The sequence below is a fragment of the Polypterus senegalus genome, chromosome 1 (assembly GCF_016835505.1).
Source record: "Polypterus senegalus isolate Bchr_013 chromosome 1, ASM1683550v1, whole genome shotgun sequence".
Lineage (NCBI taxonomy): Eukaryota > Metazoa > Chordata > Cladistia > Polypteriformes > Polypteridae > Polypterus > Polypterus senegalus.
In genome coordinates, this window is record NC_053154.1 from 280,634,506 (window position 1) to 280,655,491 (window position 20,986).

Below are 20,986 nucleotides of genomic sequence, written 5' to 3' on the forward strand. Positions count from 1 at the left end.
GGCCTGTTGAGGGTCTGGAAAGGCAGAAACATGATCCTGCACATTACTTCAAAGACTAATTTCATGAAGTGAGGCGTGACGTGGGTGACTGGCCCAGCAGTGAATCCTAGCTCAGGTAGCAGGTGCCCTTGGAACTTCAGGAAGGATGGAAGGAGTCACATTAACTGAGAGAACTGCAGTGACCCAAATGGGTGATCTCTGCCCTTTTCTTTTTCTCTGGGATCTCCTTTTGAGCCAGTGACAGGATGCTTGTCATCACTGGCCACCTTAACTTCTACATTTTGAATTTTCCCATTAATAAATGATTATTTGCTTATGAAGCAGAATTTTATTACACTGGATTTGTTAAACATAGCTGTTGAAAAATAGGATTGTGGTGGGGCATGAATAACTCAAGACAAATGTTCAATTCTCAGAGGAGTGAAATCTTGAACTCTTGCAATTATTTACAGGAAATAAATAAGTTCCATACTGGGCAAATTGATGATGCAGTGATCTCTGTGCAGGACTGGTTCCTCCGCCTTGTGCATGATGGCTGCTAGGATAAGCTTCCTATGGAACTGGATGGGATTAAATTGGTCTGTAAATGACCAGATGGGAGTTTCACTCTGTAATTGGTTTCCATTCTTGCTTGTTTGTAAAATGTCTTGAGATAGTGCTTAGTTTGAATAGAAGAACACTAAAAATTCACAATTACTTAACTGTACTTACCATGCACAGCCAGTAAAATACAGGATCTGACTAAACAGAAGTATTAGAAGTCCTTCTGGAAAAAGTACAGCATTTTTCCGCCATGTCAGACTTTTCCACTTATCGACTGGAAAACTTGCTTTTTAGTTTTGATGCAGATTCTATGTCTTTAAAATTTTCCCTTCCCATTCTTTACAGAGTGAGAAGCCGTCATTGCCTGGATTGTGATTTCATTGTTTGCCCTAACCTGAATATTTTCATAGTAGGATACCTACAGGATTACTTATGTCACCCTTTGGCCACTTGTTTACACCTTCATGCCCAACATGAAATGCTCCCCCCAGAATTAAAACTCTCTTTGGTCAATCTGAAGACATTTACAAAGCATTAATGTCCAATGTGAGGAGAATCACAAGAAACAGGACAGGAAACTTGTGACAGGAATCTGTATTTGTGCTCTAATACATACGTAACCTTATGGTGGAGGGGGGCATTTCAAATCTGAAAAAAGGTGTATACTTGACGTAGTAAACCAGACGTTCTGCAGTGAAACTCCAGAGGGCAGATTATACAATTCATCACTTGGTTATTAAGAAACTTAAGCTGACTTTTCTTTAATCCTTATAACATGCAGAGAAAACATGCTAAATGTTCAAGAAAATCTTAAGTGATAAGCACCATGAAAGATGTAATTGGTACAGTTAGTCTTTTTGGAGGACATTTGTCATTTATTTGGTTGCCACTATCAGCGGTGCATAGGAGCAAAAACAGAAAACCAGAACATTTGTGCTGAATCAGCATGTGTCATATAGTCACTAACTAGGACTTGCTGCCATATATCTGTTACTGCCAGGATTGACCCTGCCTGCCAATAATCCTGTAATACATTATAAAATGTACGCAAGTCTGTTTATCTGATAATGAAGATGTTTTGCTAATTGTCAAATGGCATCTGGGAATTCAAAGGGCACAGACATTAAAGGACAGTTCACTATTATGCTTTGGACAAGACCAAGTAGTAACATCTGTTGTTGTTCTACAACATGTGGAATTAAAGACTACACTACTTCTAGAATTCTCATGGGAGTGCAGAGTCCTTACTGCTAAAGTCCCACTGAGTCCTGGCTTCATGTGACCTTTGTAATGGAAAAAGTAGGGTGAGAAAGTGGATGGATGGGCAGAAACCGTTTTTCATTTTCACTGAGTAAGCACAGTGGATGACAAACTTCCAGTCGTAATTGTTTGTTCCGTTAGCCTTGAACAATATAAAACTATACTGTATATACTCTACTATATTCAATATTAGGTTGGAGATCAAAATGAAAAAGCACTATGTGAAATAAATCCTAGTATGTGCATTTTAGAAAACATAAAATGTGCTTCAGCACTGTGCCAAAGCAAATAAAAAATCTCTATCAGTTTAATGCCAAGCATAAGTGATTCATCTGCTACATTTAAACACTGCAATTTTTTATCAGCCCCATAAATGACTCATCCATAAAATTTGACCTGTGTGTACACAGAAATTAACTACAAAATAATGTACAGTATATTTATACATTATATACATATTTAATGAACATCCATCTATGATCAAGACTGCTCATTCCATTTCAAGTTAATGGGGGTTGAAGCCCATTACAGCAGCATTGAGCACACAGTATGAAGCCGTCCCAGTTGGGGTGCCAGGCTTTTATAAGGCACACCCACACCATGTCAGTTTATAGTCACCAGTTCGCTTAACCTGCTCATCTTTGGAATGGGGGACTGGCATACATGTTATTTACATTCTGTATTGGTTCTTTTTTGAGTTGCCTCTCTCACTTATCCTTCTGTAATATTTCCATTAATTAACTTTATTAAAAAGATTATTGCTTTTGCACTTTGGGCCAAGGCTTCTTCCTTTTTTAGAATTAATTTAAAATTTAGGCCTAACCGCAATTGTGGGGCCCTTGCTTGAGGTTTTATAAATCTGGAAAACACAACAATGATGAGACCTACAGCAGAAGAGATTATAAGGACCCCTCCTCATACCAATATGTTTTACTCTCATACTGAAATGTTGCAGGAGACTTCCCCTTTCACTTGGTTCTGACTTTGCTCCCTTCATATAACCTTTGTGATGGATGTCTGGCAAGAGTTTCCGGCCCTCGGCCCCAGGCCACCAGGAAGAGCTCTCCCGACAGCATGGATGTGCCCCAAGTTCCAGCAGGGCCTCATGGACTTTGTAGTTTTTATACACAGCCCTGCTGGATACCTTGGGGACCACAAGGAGTCGCTATAGGGTGGCTCGTGGACTCATATATGCCCTATAACCTGGAAGTGCGTCATAATCCTGAGACAGGAAGAAACAACGTGCTTCCGGCAAGAGCATCTGGCTGCAGCCACTGTAAGGTGTTGAGCTCCACAGTAAGCGGAAACACGTGACCGCCACAGTAGACGGAAAAACACCCCTCTTCTACTATCTTAAGCTTAGGCGTGCTATTTGCCTGTTGCTGCCTTCCCCATTGTTTTTTAAGGTTAGGATTGTTGATTGGGTAGGTCTTATATTAGTTAGTCCCGTTTAGTCTTTTTAATTTTATCCTGCCTTGTACGTCTGGTTGTTCGGTTGGCTTCATTTAGTTAAAAGAAACCGTTTTCATCGTACTCTTGTCTGGAAAGGTGTTCATCCATGTGTGTTTTTAGAAGGATTTTTTTAGTTAGCGGAAGAAATAGCTTTTTAAGTTGGATCCTGTCCTGCCTCGTGTTACTTGTTATCCGGGACAATTTCTGGACATTTCCGCGAACGGTTATTTTATACGCTAAAGAAGGAATATGCCCCCTCTCCCACTATCTTAAGCTTAGACATGCTATTTCACTGTTGCTGCCTTCCCCAGTGTTTTTAAGGTTAGGTAGGGCTGGTGATTGGGTAGGTCCTATATTCATTCGCCTACTGTGGAGGTCACGTGTTTCCGCTTACTGTGGAGCTCAACACCTTACAGTGGCTGCAGCCAGACCCTTCTCGCTTCTGGGGTGAAGATACTATTTACCCTGACCCGGAAGGGATAAGGACTTGTGGACTGTGGGGCTGGAGCACCTCCGGGTCAAGGGGTATAAAAGGACTCTGGGAAAGTCCAGACACTGAGCTGAGCTGGGAGGAAGGGTAGCAAAGTGTCTGGGAGAGGAGGATTGAGTATTGTAGTGTTTATTGATTTATGAGTATTGTGGAGTGGAGGGTGCTTTGTGCACTGTATTGTTCAAATAAAAATAACATTTGGACTTTTACTTGGTGTTTGAAGTGGTACCTGAGGGTTCAAGAGGTGGATCAGAACCTCAACTGCGACATCTTTCACATTTTCAAAACTGAATGCTGATGGCACAAAATAGTGAATTATTACCATATAAGAAAGTTAGAAATTTATAATAACAAAGACACATTTTGACACAAACACATTTCCTGTAAATAAGTTTTATTAATTATATCTGAGCAATGTGTGCATCAAAATGTAAGAAAAATGGCATTCCCTTTAGGTTTAGAGTTTGAATTAGCTAAAACTAAGGAGCTTGTTTGGTTCATTCAGGCCATACAGGATGGCTGGTTTTGCTCGCAGCTGTCAGAAAAAAAATATTTTCTGTATTTATTTAGTTGGCTTGTTTACTTCTTAGCACTGTTCTTCTGATTTAAGTTTAGAAGATAAATCAAATACAGAGAGAGTTGCCAGCAGTAATGATAGCTTAACTTGGAAGAGCTTTCATATCCTCCTTATAGACCCACCCTCTCTTACTTACTCAATTACTAATCTTTTTGGATCATAAAACAAAATAGTGGGTGATCATACAGAAGACTACACTGAGGGTTGCGGGCAAAATCTCTGTGTGTAAAGGTATTCTTATGTTTTTATCAATGTCCAGTTGCATATCTGTCCTCCTATAGTGGTACCTGGCTGCCCTTCAGTTAAACATACTATAGCAGGGGTGCCCACACTTTTCCGGCTTGCGAGCTACTTTTAAAATGACCAGGTTGAAATGATCTACCCACATTAAAAATGATATATATATACACACACATACTGAGTATACTTTATACATAAAATTTATGTTGTCGTACCTTGCATAACTGAATAACCATTATGGCACAATAACAGTTCCATACATTTATGGACACTACAGTATTTGGATTCAATAATCTTCATGTGGGAAAAGGCTAACTCGCATAAATAAGTAGAGCCGAATAATGCAGTCAAGGAGGTAGCTCTTGGAATAGCTTCTTATGCTTAATAATCGAATGACTCACCTGGAATGATGCTTTGGTGTGTCTGTCTTTGCTTTTGAATTCAGCCGAGTGAAAAATGACGGCTGTCCGATTAACTGCGATTTTAGTTCCCTCTCCTTTCTCTTTCTCAGATCGCTTTTCGGAAGGAAGTCAGTTTCGTAGTTTTTATGAACAGTTTGAAAGTGCCTTTCCACATTTTCCTTCTTTGGAATAACAATGATAGATTGACAGATCAGACAAACGCACTTCGATTGTGACATTGTGAGAAAAAAAATCCTCTTCCAATTCCACATCCAGTCCATACCCTCCCCAAACAATTTTTTTTAAATCCCTTCTTTAGTTGATATAAATTGGAAGACTAACTAGATCGCAGCCGGAGTTTTGCAGTAGCTCGTGCATTTGATCGTGCGTGAGGGGTGACCAGTGTCTTAGAAGAAAGGAGTTCTCAGGCTGGCCGCCCTGTATGTCAATCAAGTGGCAAATGCCATAGGGAGGATATATGATGGACGAACGTTTAAAAAACTTTTTTTGAATGCAGCGCGATCTACCTGCACTACCTTTGTGATCTACCGGTCGATTGCGATCGACGTCTTGGGCACCCCTGAACTATAGCCTTACACTTTCCAGTTCCTACTGAATAAATATTCCTACAATTATTTTACTTCATCTCACTGTAAATCCATTTATCCTAGCAAGAGTCATAGTAGCAGCATTCAAGCTGGATGGACCAGGCTGTCTTATTCTTAGTTACTTTTTCCAGCTCCTCCTGGGAAATTTCCATAAATATTAAGGCCAGCTGAAAGGAAGCAAATATACTTCTGACCTGTCCTGGGTTTCACCCTGGTCTTCAACCAGCGGGCCATGCCTAGTATTTATTTAGGGTGCCATGATGGTAACTGGTGCTGCCTCATAGCTACAGTGTCCTAGGCTTTAATACCAGTCTGTTTGCTGTCAAGGTAGAGTTTGTCCATTGTCTACTCCTCTCCATGGGTTTTCTTTTTGTACTCAAATTTTTCGTGTCACATCCCAACTATGTGTATGTTAGGTTAATCTGTGTTTCTAAATTGTCCCAGGGCATTGTATATGTGTGCATGCCCAGTGATGGACTGGCATACCCTCCACCTTTTGCTCAGCCCTGCCATGTTAGGCACTGGCCTTTATGACCCTAAAATGGATAAGTAGGCTACAATGTGAATAGGAAATACAGAAAAAAAAATTGACAAACAGAAGAACAATAAAATGGAGATGGAATGGAGAATCAAATCTCAATCTGGCCAAAGTAGCAAAAGATTTTTTGATTATCCATATTGGTATGACAAGCCAAATTAACATTTACAAATGTCTGTATACAAAATGCAGTTCACCTTTTAAGACATCCAAAACTTTTTTCCTGATATATCAAAGTATGTTCCATTTTAAGATACCTGGAATATGTTTCAAGATATCTCAAAACAACTTCCTGTGCATTCCAAGATATCTTAAATGTACCTTGCATGCATTGAATGGTATCTGAAAATCATTTCAAGAAACCGCAAAGTGACTTCCTGTGAAATTTCCTATTTCAATAGGACTTCCTGTCCAGTGTAAGATTTATTGTAACGCATTTCAAATATCTCAAAATGAGCAGGAAGCTGTTTCATATACCTGAAAATATATTTGAGATGTCCTCAATTGTATTGTAGATGTCTGAAAATGAAATTTAGATAGCTTGAAAAACATTTATGTCTTTTTAAGATATTTAAGGTGTCTCAAAATCTGAGATATCTTGAAATACAGTACATTTTGAGATATCTGTAATGGAGACACATTTTAAGATACCAATATATGAATTTAAGATATCTAAAAGTGCACTTTAGAATTTTAAACATCAATATGAAGATGTCTGAAATACATTTTAAGATATTTTGATTACATTTTCAGATATCTTAAAAGAATATCCAGACAAATTTAATGTATCTGAAATCCATTTTAAAATATCTCAAATGCATTTCCAGATATCTTAAAAATAGCTTCCTGCCCATTTTCAGATATCTACACTATGGTACACTTCAAGGTATTTCAAAATACTTTCCTGCTCATTTTGAGATATCTTAAATTCATTTCAAGAATTCTTAAAATAGACAGGAGGTCCTGTTGAAGGTATAAGCAATTTCATAGGAAACCATTTTGAGATATCTTGAATTGCATTTCAGATATTTCAAAATGCCTACAGACTTATTTTCACATATCTCGAAATCTATTTGATAGGTAGTGTAAAATAGATTTACACACATTAATGGCATCATTAGTTAACCAGCACAGAACAAATCAAGCAGTCAATCAATCAGTCAATCAGTCATTCACGTGGTTTCTAAAAATGACACCTGCCATACAAGTCACCAAATGAACTCATCCAGGAGGCAGCACAGCAGAGTAACAGCCAGGAACATCACAGCGAGGGGTTTGCTATCTGTGACATTTGATACATGAGGCTAACATGGTGAATGAGGATTCCTTTTGTCAACTTGCAGAGCCAAAGAGGAAAATGTCCCAATTTTAAAAGAATATTTGTCATTACATTTCACTGACTTACCTTATTATATGTGATGAGCCTGGCATTTAGGTGCACAAAAAGAGAACAAAACTTAGTTTTCCTCTCCGCATTTTAATAAATCAGTCTCCAAACCAAAGCAGCATAGAGCAGACACAATGGAACAAGATAGGCCTTCCATTGTGGTAACGTGTGAAAAGCGGCAGACACCTTTTTTTCTTTTCATGTGTTTGTGAACTCTTCAGCCTGTTTTTCATTGCACACTCTGATACCTTCTACTCTTAGTAATCTGATCCTCCCTTGTTATTGCCCTCTCATCCTCTTTGTGTTTTATAATCTTCTTCATGTGGTCGAATACCATCCGAGGAAACACAGGATGTTGACTTGTATGTTCGTGGCTAATCGATAAAACTTGCACATTACTCTGTTCCACTGCCACTAAGAGAGCTCTGTCTGTGTCTTCAAAGGAACCTATCATTGATTTCAGCACATTTTAGCAATGACAATATCTGATGTGTGAGTGGATGAGTTTTTTTTTTTTTTTTTAATTTAAAAAAAGAACAGCCACCATTCCTGATAACAGCTCCGGACACATCTGTACCCACTGCCTTTGACAAAATAGAAATGTTCCATTAATTAATGTCTTCTACCTGCTTTGTCCAGTTCAGGATCACAGGGAAATAGAACAGAATGATTGTTGTGTTATTATTATAATATACAATATGCTTTGCAGTTCACTTGGGTTGGACCCTGACTGGGCTGAGGCAAGCAGTAGATATAATCTTTCAACTAGTCCGAACTTTCAGAGATAAATGACTTGCTGCCATCCTGGTATTTTTGGAAGATGGATGGCTTCCTTACACTAAAGCTTTATTTTATTTGGAATACCATTTACAGATAACTAGAGTGCTAAATTCGAAATCTGTCTGAGACTGAAGGTAAAAAGCTTTGTCAGCTTTGTTAGATCTGTTGAGTCTTTTTTTCTTCTTCTTTTGTTTTGGACTCTAAACGTTTAAATTGGCTGCTCTGACCAGCACATCTTAAGTTGGGCTTTGTTCCTTGGTAGGGTCCCCATGGAATTTGTATGTGGATTATTTGTCTTTGTGACATGACACCAGTTGGAGAAATTGCTTTCTTTGTGCCCAGCAGCTGATCACATTTGTTTCATTATGTAAGGTGTGTCATTTTAGCATACTGTATTGTTCTATATTGCATCTTTCCACAGTGAAGACATTTACTAGTACGGTTTATCAATCTCTTCATCTGTACATCAGTTTTCTGGAACCATCTTATTACTTTTCTTATTCCACTGCACAATTACATAGCCTAACCAACCATTTCAGGTGACTACCTGTTGAAGCTCATCGAGAGAATGCCAAGAGTGTGCAAAGCATGCAGCCAAAGTATGCAGTCTTTAATGGGGACTGTGAGGCTCTGTTTAAATCGACACAGTCTTACAACAGATAAATACATTTTAGCAGCTAGTGAGCAAATCATTTTTTTCTGAGTCAACGGCTTTCATTACATGGTCACAGGGAGTCAAAGCATTTTCGGCAGCTTTGAGAAGGGCACACTTGCACTGCACCAACCCAACCTGCCAAACTTTAAGGATATGGCAGGGAAACCAGACTACTTACAGAAAGCCCACTGTGACATGTGGAAAATCTATAAACTACTAGGACACCAGACCAGGAATTTGAACCCAGCTCTTTGGAGTGGTGAGGCATTGGTATTACTCACTGGGCTGCTGTACTTTCCAAAACAGTAAAATAAAAAATACTAAAAGCTTTGTAGAACAGTGAGCTTCAAAATGTTAAGCTAAACACTTGGGATGTGACCTCTCAAGAGGTATAAGTATTCCCCACATCTCAGTTAATTTTTAATATCCCTTATAGTTAACCATCCCAGGACCTAAACCAACAAGCCACATTACCAGTCAGAAATAGTCTGGTACTTGAACCACTGAGCCACACTGGCAAGTGAAAACTCGTGGCATAAAGTTCAGGCCCTTAGCCATAAAGCCCCACTGTGTTACCTTGTGGTGAACAGCCTTGTCCACTGAGTCATATTGTTACCAAAACTCTTTAGGGGTATATTTTACAGTGCCTTAGCCATTGAATCACATTTTCAAATGGAAAACCTGTGCTTTATACTCAGATATGAAGTCAATAAGTCATATTGCCAAGTGCAAACCTTGTCATTTGTAGAAACCACATGGCATGCAGTCCAGTGTCCCAGCCAATTGTCGCCCAGATCCTTTGCCAATAAAACACATTGTCACCTGAAAAGCTTGTGACATTAAATCCAGTGCCTTAGCTAGTAATCCACATTAACAAACAGAAACCTTGTTCTTTATAATCCAGTTTCTAAGATAATAAAACCACATCTCCATTGCCCTTAGCCAGCAAGCCACACTGCTGTATATACAGTTCAGTGCCATAGCCAATAAACCACACTGCCAATTGGAAATAATCAGATTAGATTAGATAAACTTTATTAATCCCATGGAGAAATTTCAAATGCAGTGCATTAGCCAATACATTATATTGCCAAGTGTTGATTTTATGGCATACAGTCCAGAGAATATGAGGCATGTATCCAGATAGGCGATTGGACACCGTGCAGTGCCTTAACCAATACTTTGTGGATAACTGACCAAATGCCATAACCAATTAGCCATATTGGGAACTAAAGAGCTTGTGGTTTACAGTCCATTACCTAAGCCATGGTGCCAATCAGAAACAGTCCATTGCCTTAGCCAGTAAACCAAGTTGCCAAGTGCCGATTTTGTGGTTTACAATTCAGTGAACAAGTCATTAATCCATACTGCTGATTGGAAAGAGTGCAAGTGCCTTAACCAATAAGCCACACTGTCAGGTTCCTTAGCAACCAAGTGTCACTGCCAACTGGAACCACAGGTTCCAGTCCAGTCTTTAAACCATTAATCTATACAGGCCAGCCAGGTAATAATGCCTTTACCACCAAGCCGCATTGCCAACTGGAGACCCTGTGATTTACAGCCCAGATCCTTGCTAACTATGCTGCCTACTTATATAAATAAAATTACAGCTATGATGGTTTGGCGTTTTATCTTCAATGTGCTGTGCCAGCTTGCGACTGTGAGTCAGATAAAACAAAATGACCAGAAAAGGGGCTGGTGGAATAAAATCCTAATTCCAAATAATGTGAGTCAATAGGCAGCAGCATACGCGTGTCGCCGTGTGAGGGTGGCCGCCCGCCCCCCTTGTGTGGGGGCTGCACTTAACTTACGCGGCATTCCGAAATCTTAGTCGTGCCAGGTGATTGGAATTCGATAGCCGTCCCAGTGCAAATCCAGTGACAAAGTGAGAAATGACTTACGAGGAGACTTTCACTCGGTTTCTTTAAAGCCTTTTATTCCCATTGAACTCGCGAGCACGTGTTTTTTATGTAATTACTGAATGTATTTTTTAGAACCGCTCTTCCAACACCGGTGTGCGCTCCCCTTTTAGCCGGACTAAGAAAGTGTCGGTTGTAATCGCGTCTTCTTTTCTGAGTCAGGATTTCTTACTAGGAAGGAAGCAGGAAAGTCTGTTGCTGGCCTTGCCCTGGTGGGCCGGACCCCTCATCTGACAGTCAAGAGGGGGGGTTGAAGGAGGGGCTGCCAGACGGACAGGCACGGGCAGCTTCACTCTGTTGGAAGGAGCCCTCATTCAAACTCCTTGCGCTTGTGTACGTGGGGACGCTGGAGGTTTCACTTACAAAGAAAGTGAAGGAAGATCGCAAAGAAACGCGGCGACGCCGGCTGTAAAGAAGGTGGACCCTCCTCGCAGATTCGAGATGCTACTCCGTCGGGACGCAATGGAGGCGGTCAGCGGTGAGTGTGAGGGGAGTGCAGCGGGGCGGCGAAAGGAAAAGTTGTACATGTGTGAAATTTGAGGGGTGTAGAGGGGGATGGGTCCGCCTTTTCATTAGGTACAGCAAACCGCCTCAAGAGTCATAAAGTAAAAAAGTGACTGTCGTGTTTCCAAAGATTTTGCTCATTTGCTTGTCTTGTATTCAAGTACGAAACTGCCTGCTTTAACAGTAAAGTTTTAGTGCGGGCTGCTGACTAAAAACATGCCGAAGTCTTAATCTTCTAGGCAGACTAAGGCTTCCTAAACGACGCTCCGACCCATGTTGACCATGGAGTGACCCGAGGTGTTTTCAGAAGATGGCTCCATGCGATGCTATGACTGACTCCCTGTCTTGGTAGGTGATAGTGGAAGGTGGCCATAGAAGTGCGACTCTTATACTGCACATGCTGGTGTCTTTGTGACTGTAAATGGTTTATAATCCCGTGCACAAGACCTGCTTGTGGGTTGTTTCCATATTGTAGGTGCTGACTAGATTGTCACTTTATCAGATGGGATTAATGGACACCCGTTTTAGATGGTGCCACCTGCAGTAACCTGAAGTCCTTGAGCTAGTCAGTGATGGCCCACCAGCCCCAACACCAGGCTTTCCTGGTTTATGTTTATGGCCATTATTTGATTGATCAAAAATCAAAGTACATGTTTACATTTTTATTCCTTATTTTGACAGGGGCCCGTACCCAAGGAAACCTCAGATTGGGAGACATTTTCTTTTTTTGTCCAGTCATATAGCAAATGTAAGACAGAATGTGAATCTGTGGTTCTGTCAAGTACCTAAGGGTTATAGTGGACTCATCACTAGCTTCATCCAGGCAGTGGGCAGAGGCCATTGGGAAGGAAAGTTTTATTCCCTAATGTTTGGAGTGCAAGGAGGGTCAGATCCCAAGTCCATGGTCCCCCAACCCCTGCCTCCAGCTAGAACGGTAAATAGAAATGTGTTATTTGTCCAAATTCAGATAGACATCAAACACAATCTAGTAACTTCATAATAATAGCTGACTAGATAGCACCTATTTTACACAATAGATTGTGTTGGGATTGCCATGGTTTATATGAAAACCTAGCAAATGCGGGGAAGACGCAATAGCCTTGCACATGCTTTGCATTCAATAATAAAAATAAATAGAGCAGAATCCTGTGATTTAACCACGAGTACACAAATCATCAAAAGCGTGTCATTCACTATTTCAGTCACACTAAAGCCGACTGAACAGTGTGGTGCCCTGGTTTTGCTGATGCTGACAAGCTACACTCGAAACATTCAGAGGCACACCATCAGTAAAGTGTACCTGAGTGATTCTGTAGCACTACAGACATAACATTTGGCATGGAAGTGTAATAATATTTATATAAGGAATATCTGTAAACCCCACTTTATTTCTCCCTTTATTTCTTTTGGAAAGCAGTGTTCAATACTATAAGTTGGAAATTAGTCTGGGGAACTACTTATTGGGATTGAATTACACATTTGCCTAAAAAGATGTCATTTAAAATTATTTGTAAGCGTGTACTTTCTGACTTTAGACATGAGCAGGATGATTAGTGTTCTTTCTGTATGGTTGAAAGGGAATCTCTTTGTTTAGCTGTATGTTTTTAAAATTATGTTGGATTGATTTGCAAAGTTTTGTTTTTAAGAAATAAAAAACTGTATTTGAAGTTTAAGGATTTTGTCATTTTATTGTGTAGGAGAAAACATGGAAAAAGAATAATTATTATAGATGCTTGTGATTATTTGGGGTAAAGTTCAAACTCATAAATCAAAATGGTCCAAGAATACTCTGGTTTTTCAGGACATTTTGAGGTAAATTTCAAATGTTATTTAAAGTCTAGGAAAGGTGTGAAAAATGCAGAATGGTTCAACAGTGAACAAATGAAGGCCATAGTCAGGACCCCTTCTGCCTCTTACTGTAACTGGTTGGTGATTTGTCCCAGATTTGGGAGCTTCCTGCGATGACGTTTACCTGATTGTGTGACCTTTGGAAAACACCATAAAAATGAACTTTTAATATGTATGGGTTTTTTTTTTTTTTACATTAATAAGAATTTTAAGGACACACTTTTAGTTTTGCTCTTTTTATATTTATTTTTTGCTACTATTTGGTTTGTGTTGTTGCTTACTGTCTAGAGGAAGTGTGTCCGTAACATTTGGTACACAATCAGGTGGGCAATTTTTTGATGTGAGTTTAGGAGTGCAGAAACGCACCGTTTGGTTTTTATGTTAGGCTACACCTTTCTTAAGCACATATCACCCTAAGGAGATTTACAAGGGCTGAACTGTAGCTCATTTGTTATCAAATTATTGGCGCACGGGCTTGTGGTAACACTGTCAATCACATGCAGCGTGTGATGTTTCACCTTCCCACTTCAGTTTGCTGACATTGGTTTCCAGTCAGACTGTTTGGAGAAATGCTGGGTTACCGTTGAATTGTTATTTGGTCTGCGTAAAATAAAAGCAATAAAAAAATAAATGTCATTTGTAAGGAAATAAAGAGTAAAATAAACATTGAATGTGTATCAGTTTGCTCCAAATGTGGTTCGACCAAAAAGTTGCATTTTTGCTTGACTAGGGTGTGTTTTATTTTATTTTTTATTTATTTTTTTTTTTTATATACAGTTGACTAGGGTGAAAGGTCAGCATTGCGTCACAGCTCGGACAATTCGAATAGCTTTGTTTTGTCTGAATTGTCCAACTTGTTGCTCCAAGTTCATAATGCATTCATATGGAATTCCTGACTAGGAAACTCATATTTATTGTCTGTTTGAGAGCCTGTGAACACAGCAACAGTTGGGACTGTATTTGGCCACCTTATAGTTTAAACTCTGGTTATTTTATGTAAAGTTTACTTTTGGTCATAGTGGTGCATCCAGTAAGTGTGTCCCTTTACTCTTACACAAACTGAACTAGACGTGGCTGCCTGTGATTCTGAAAAGTGGCAATGCACATTGTTTGTGCCTTTGTTCAAATGCAGTGCTCTGGGTTCTTTCGCTGTGAAACAAAATTGCTGAATGGGCTGGTTCTGGAGTCAGAAACTGAAGCTTAGTTTGCTTAGTTTGAATGGTTATTTGTGTTGTGCCCTGTCTATGAAGCTTTGGGCCTCCATACTGAAAGATGGTGAAATTTTAATACTCCCTGGAGAATATGCATGAATGTGTGGCACACGTGCCCAGCTTAATTCTTCAAATAAAAAGGTGGCCATGGTGCCTAGCAGATCACAAAAATGGTCGAGGGCACAAACCTCTAGCTGCATATGATAAAATTAGAGTGGCAGTGAAAAAAAAAGATGCTGATGGGCAGAAAGGCTTTGATAAATGGTAGAGGTACCCAGCTGAACATGAGAGAGTGCCGAGGTTGACAGTCCATTCAGTCTTTCCGCATTGCTTGTCCTGTAGCGTTTCAGAAAAAGAGATGCATGGCTTCACTTGAAAGGCCCTGTGGTGGCTGAGCAGCAAAGTCGTCTATTCATTGATGGCTGTGGGATAAAAGTACCCAGCTGGTCCCTTGATGCTCTGCTGTAGTACTGCCTGATTTGTCCAGAATTTGTGCCTATATGACTATCAGCTGGCCTGGGGTCGACAGACTGAATCAAACTTAGGCCATGACAGAAGATCTCAGGTTCATATAAGAGCTAGAACACTAAAGCCGAGAGGGGTCTGGGATCTGCTGTGTTTTAAGTGCTCTGGCCAGGTACAGGGGTCTTGCAGAACATGTTAGTATTGCCAGTGCAGTTGTCAAAGTTTAGCAATGTGCGTTTGGGGTCCCAGACTTGAGTCACTTGTACTGGTATTAGAAGGCATTGTGAGCTAGATTCACTTCCACAAGAGTGTCTCTTATATAGGAAAATTGCCATATCCACCCCTTTTCTGTGGCATTTTGGGATCAAATTGGAGTTGTTTTTGCAGAGGTTACCACTGCCCAGTCTTGCTAGCAAGAATTGCATTTACTGCCATTTGAAAGCAATGTGTGTTCATACTGGAGTCACTTGTACATGGAATTTACATTTATATATGGGGGTATTGGTGCCCAGTCTTGCTGGTATTGCAGAAGCAGACTAGAGAAACATACTGTGGATGCCTTTATGGGTGTAGATTGATATCACTTTAAACTGAGAAAACATGATGCATGCCTCGAATGATGCCATTTAAAATGGTGACAAAAACCACCATTGTAATGAATAGTATTGACCAGACTGAGTGGAATTATAGGTTTGCCATGAGCTTCAGTCTGGGTGGCATTGTGGGCCCAGACTGGAGTTACTATTAAGGGGGTAGCACTTTGTAGTTTCCCTGTCATTGTAAGCCCATACTAGAGCCACATTTACTTTGAACATGCAGTGTCTATCTAAACTAGTACGCTCTGAGAATCAGTGCTATCTGTGGTAAAGTTTGCAGTTGTTTTAGTTGCACATTCAAATCACTGGAAACAACCTGGTGAGCTGCTAAGGTCTTTTCATACAAATAAAAGAGGCTTGACGTTGAGAACTCAGATTTTCTCCAATGCGTGGAGAAGCTGAAGAAATCCCTTCCCCAGTGCCCAGTAAGTACTATGGAGGAATTACTCTCGCCTTTAGGATTGTTAAGAAATGCAAAGTGGAGATCCTTCTCCCCAGATGAGGCCTCTGAGGGATTTTTAAGAACACTGATCTCCCAGACACTTGAGCCTACTGTGTAGAAATCAAAACGGAGCCATGATCAAAATGAAGCTCTCCCATGACCCCCACTCCTGCCAGCCCATGTCTTCTCTGCTTAATCCATTCTTCTTCAGCAGTTCCACTTTCATTGTTAAAGGAAAGGTCTTAAGCTTGAGTAGTGTGAAAGTCAGAGGTGACCAGTCTGGGGGGGAGAGTGAGCAAAGTGACCCAGTTCAGCGCCTTCGAGGCTGTGTGATGGTGCAGGCCTTTATTAAGTTGGCATTGTTACCAGGAGTCGAGCCTCTCCTCTTGCAAAGCAAGGGAAATTCATGTTTCAGCTTGTTCATGCTCTCTTAAAGCGTATACTGTATGGCAGGCAGCTGATTTCTACGCTTGTGAGAGGATGAAAAAGGCTGTTTTCATATCTTACAAAGTATGTCTGTCCATTGAGGTTAGTGGGAACTTAATGACCTGAAGTGACTTGAACAAGCGGGTGTCCAGCTTCTGTCGTCTGCCTGTCGTGAAGTGCTGCCATTTGGTTCACCACTAATGCTATTATGAATTAAATTCAACTTCTTAATTTCTAAACAATACTATTTATGTAAACTTTATGGCATGATTGGGAAGTGGAGCTAGAAGGTGCTAAAAATAACACACTGCTTTACTTCCAATTGTATTCCAGCAGCTGTAAGGAATCGTGCAGCTCTGAAGAGCCTACACAGGACTCATACCCAGACAAGGGGTAAAAATATACATTTTAATGGGCTCAATAAATAGTGTTTAGGGACTTGTCAATATTATAAAGTGATGTGTGACTTGTCACAATTTTACACTTGGTGAAATGTTTGCCTGTATGTTCTAAATGATTTTTATCTTTTAAAGGCATCCCTAAGTGAGGGTTTACTGTACATAGTGAGCTCTCCCATTACATAGTGAGCTGTCCATTTTGTTTGTCCAGCCCCACTCGTGACGTTGCATCATGAGGACTTACTGTATACTCAAATATAAGCATGCTTGACAACATTTTATTTTATTTAATAGAAAACACAAATCAGCTTAAACAATGTCCTCCTTATGCTCCCATTTGCAGATATCATGTGCGCATAACACAGATCAGTCTCAACATTAAAACTACTAGCCTGTTATTGTTTAAGTCCCCCTAATGCCGGCAAAACAGCTCTGACCCACCAAGATGTGGACTCCGCAAGAAGGCACTAAGATGTTAGCCACAGATCTTTTAAATCTTTTAAGTTGTGAAGTAGAGCCTCCCTGAATCGGACTTATTTTTCTAGCACATCCCATAGATGCTCAATAGGATTGAGACCTGGGGGATTTGGAGGCCAAGGCAACACCTTGAACTCTTTGTCATGTTCCTCAAACCATTCCTGGGAAATTTTTACAGTGTGACAGGGAGCATTACCCTGCTGGAAGAGGTCTCTGCCATCAGGGAATATCATTGCCATGAAGGGATGTACAGTACATTGTCTGCAACAATCTATAGGTAGGCGGTATGTGTCAAAGTAACATCAACATGAATGCCAGGTCCCACGGTTTCCCAGGAGAACATTGCCCAGTGCATCACAATGTTTCTGCTGGCTTGTCTTCTCATAGTGTGTCCTGCTGCCATATTTTCACCAGGTAAATGATGCACATGCACCTGGTTGTCCACATGATTTACAAGAAAATGAGGTTCATCAGACTGGACCACGTTCTTCCATTGCTCCATGGTCCAGTTCTAGTGCTCACATGCCTATTATAGACGGTGGACAGGGATTTGGGTTACTGTGACTGGTGTACAGCCCCATACAAGTTACTCTGAGTGTGTTTGAAGTATGTAACAAGACTTATAATTTTCAGCATGATTGTAGTGGGATCATAAAGCAGTGTTTCTGAAGCGTACATGTGTACTTATTGCAAGTTTGGAAGTAAAACCTTAAAATAACTTGATTGCAGCTGCTGTTTTTTTAATCAACTCTGCACAGGTCAACATGTAAAAATCTTTATACAGGGGACATGCATTGGTATTAAGTGTCTGGAATGGCTCAGCTTGTCTATAGGGTTTAAGGAAGCATGATGGCAGGTGACAGGAAAGTGGGCAGCTGGTTATTACTGGGTCATTATTTGATGAAAGCACAATTCTCCAAATCCACAAAATCTTTACAAAGAGACAACCCAATGCTTAATAAATAAATAATCTTTAATTATTTATTAACATCATTCATTTTTTGGAACCAGCTTCTAGCAGTGTGTACCTAGTTTCAGACTAGATTATAAAGCAGTATCCCCAACCTAACTCTGTGTTTGTATTTGGGTAAACTTGGGTTTGGAGAAATTCCATTATTTTACCAGTTATACTGTACATAGAATTCCCCACCTTATGAACCTAAACCATTCATTTTAACTCCTTTGTTGTAAAATTATTTTATGTAATGCAAACACAAAAATGACTATTTAAATTGAAAACATCTTAAGAGTTTCCAAGCTCTAAATAATGACCTCAATATTGTCTTGAACAACACTGAAACACATAAATATGAACATAATTCAATAATATCAGTTGATGATACCTTTTCTCTTCCTTTGCTGTTTAAAAAGCTGCGTACCTGCTCTCATTGTGCAGTTTTGTTGTATTAGTGTACAGCACATGAAGCACTAGTCCCTCTCACAGATCCGTTCTTAATGTTAAATAGAAAAAAGAAAACACAAAAATTCAGTGAAACCAGTGGGTAAGCTTACATAGGAGGAGGAGGAGGAGGAGGAGGAGGAGCAGCGGTCTGATAAACTGTACACACCGTGGATGCTGGGAAGTGTGGAGCCCACATAACATCTTTGTTAAACTCTCCTGCATCAAAGTGCTTGATCATATCAAACTTCACACTCAATGGAATGGCCTTTCGATCTTTATGGGGCTTTCACAATTCTTTCACAATCTTCTCACATTTTTGGAGCCTCGATGCTCAAGAACAATGCAAGATGGATTCACTAGTAGAGTTGTGAGTCACACACACACAACATGTTAACTGACCTTAGCTCTGAGTACAACCGGTGCTAGCAGTGCATGTTGCATAGGTGGCCCTGACTCGGTTCTTGTAACCATTGAAGTGTTCTATTTTTCTGAAAGTTCAAGATTTCTGTTAAGCAGTCAAGCTTATTTCAGGATAAACTTGTATTCTTAATATAAAACCATTTACAGAAACATGTCCATGATTTGTCTGGAATATACACCTGGATATTTCACTTATGGGTTGTTGACAACATTTTGATGCATCTTCAAGATCACTTGTAACTTCTTTTCTATTGAGTGTCTTTGTTTCTAAAACAAATGTGTGTTGATACAATGGCATGGTGGGCAATACCTGTTTGCTGGGGTCTCAGGTTCAGTTTCAGAGTGGTATACTTGGATTGTGAGAGTTGTTTTGTTTTTTCTCAAATACATAGGTGTTTCCTCCAAGGCTTCAGCATGCCAGACACAAAATTTTTAAAGGATGTGTTTGGCTGTGTGTGACTGTCTTTCTTTTTTGGGCCTTGTGGCCCAAGCATGCTTTTAAGTGAAGGTCAGGAAAGGAATAAAAATATGAAGCAAATTGAGAGTGGTTATTAGAAAATTAATCCTTTAGACTGGTCATTCTTTTTGACAGAGGATATTTTTAAAAATTTGTAAGTTACTTGTCAAGCAGTATTGCAAAATAAATCTGTTCTTGGCAAGTATGTATGAATTATTGATAAATCAATCATCACTCCATTACATTCATTTGAAATTCTAAATACAAAATTGAAAAAATGATTCTTACACTCTATAAGCCGCTATCTTATCCAGCTGCATTCCAGAGCACTATTGACTTTAAAGCCACACCAAATTACAGTAGTATCAAGTATCACAATCAACTGTGGCTTGTAAATGAAAATGACGGGTCAGCTTTCATGAAAGCAAATGCATGTTACAGATGACACTCAACTCAATGTCAAAAGTCCAACTTCATCAGAGTTTTCTCAGCTCACAACTTGCCTCAGTGAAATTAAAACCTGGATGGAGCAAAACTCTTTAAAATTAAATTGCAACAAAACTGAACTCCTGCAAATTGGCACTAAAGCACTACTTAAGAAAATGAGCTCCTTCTCAGTTACTCTTGACGGTGATCTCATCAGACCTTCTTCTGATGCAAGGAATCTTGGTGTCGTTATTGATTTCTCCCTTTCTTATTCCACCTACAGAAACCACATTAAGAAACCTTACTTTCACCTCCGTAACATATCACTTGTTCGCTCATTCCTCTCATTTTCTAATGTTGAGAAACTTGTCCATGCTTTTATCACATCCCACATCGATTATTGAAACTCGCTCCTGGCACGTGCCCTTTCTAATCTTATATCACAGCTACAGTTGATTCAAAAGTCTGCTGCAAAAGTCCTTACACAAACCAGCAACAGTGAGCACATCACAGCCATCCTGCTTCACCCTCACTGGCTAACTGTGTCTTACAGGATTGAATACAAAATTCTATTAATAACCTACAAAGCTTTAAATGGCATTTCACGGGACTACATCAGTGACCTTCTCCATCACTATGCTCCTGTTCGCCTACTAAGGTCCTCTGATTCTGATAATCTTGTTGTGCCTCATACTAACCTGCACTCTATGGGTGACAGGGACTTCAGCTCCATAGCACCCAGACTTTGGAATGACATCCCGAAATTAATTAGACCAGCTGACTCCATTCATTCTTTTAAAACTCATCTATTTAGGAAGGCTTTTCTGGCATTCTGCCCTTTCTTTCAGTTTACCTCTCTGTCCATGTGCTCAGGATAATTTGTGTGTCTGTTGTATCACAAATTAGGTTATTTGTTAAGTTTTCTTTTAGTATTGAATTTAGTATTTTACTCTGTTTTATTGTCCTTTTATTCTATTTAATGCTTTATCTGTTTCATTCTATTCCGGAAAACATTTGTATCCAATATTACATATACCCTGCTGTTTTTTTTCTAAGACTCTATG

The 20,986-nt window shown here is 39.8% G+C and overlaps 1 protein-coding gene across 2 annotated transcripts in view; it reads left to right on the forward strand.

Annotated features, from left to right (window-relative positions):
* Nucleotides 1-20,986, forward strand: part of LOC120542804 (leucine zipper putative tumor suppressor 2 homolog) — a 120,032-nt gene that overhangs the window by 38,909 nt on the left and 60,137 nt on the right. The window contains exon 1 of one of the 2 annotated variants that reach the window (XM_039775484.1): nucleotides 11,185-11,328. The exons of the other annotated variant lie outside the window; for it this stretch is intronic. The gene's annotated coding sequence lies outside the window, so the exon portion shown is untranslated. Of the gene's footprint in view, nucleotides 1-11,184; nucleotides 11,329-20,986 lie in introns of those variants that run through there. 2 annotated transcript variants of the gene reach the window in all.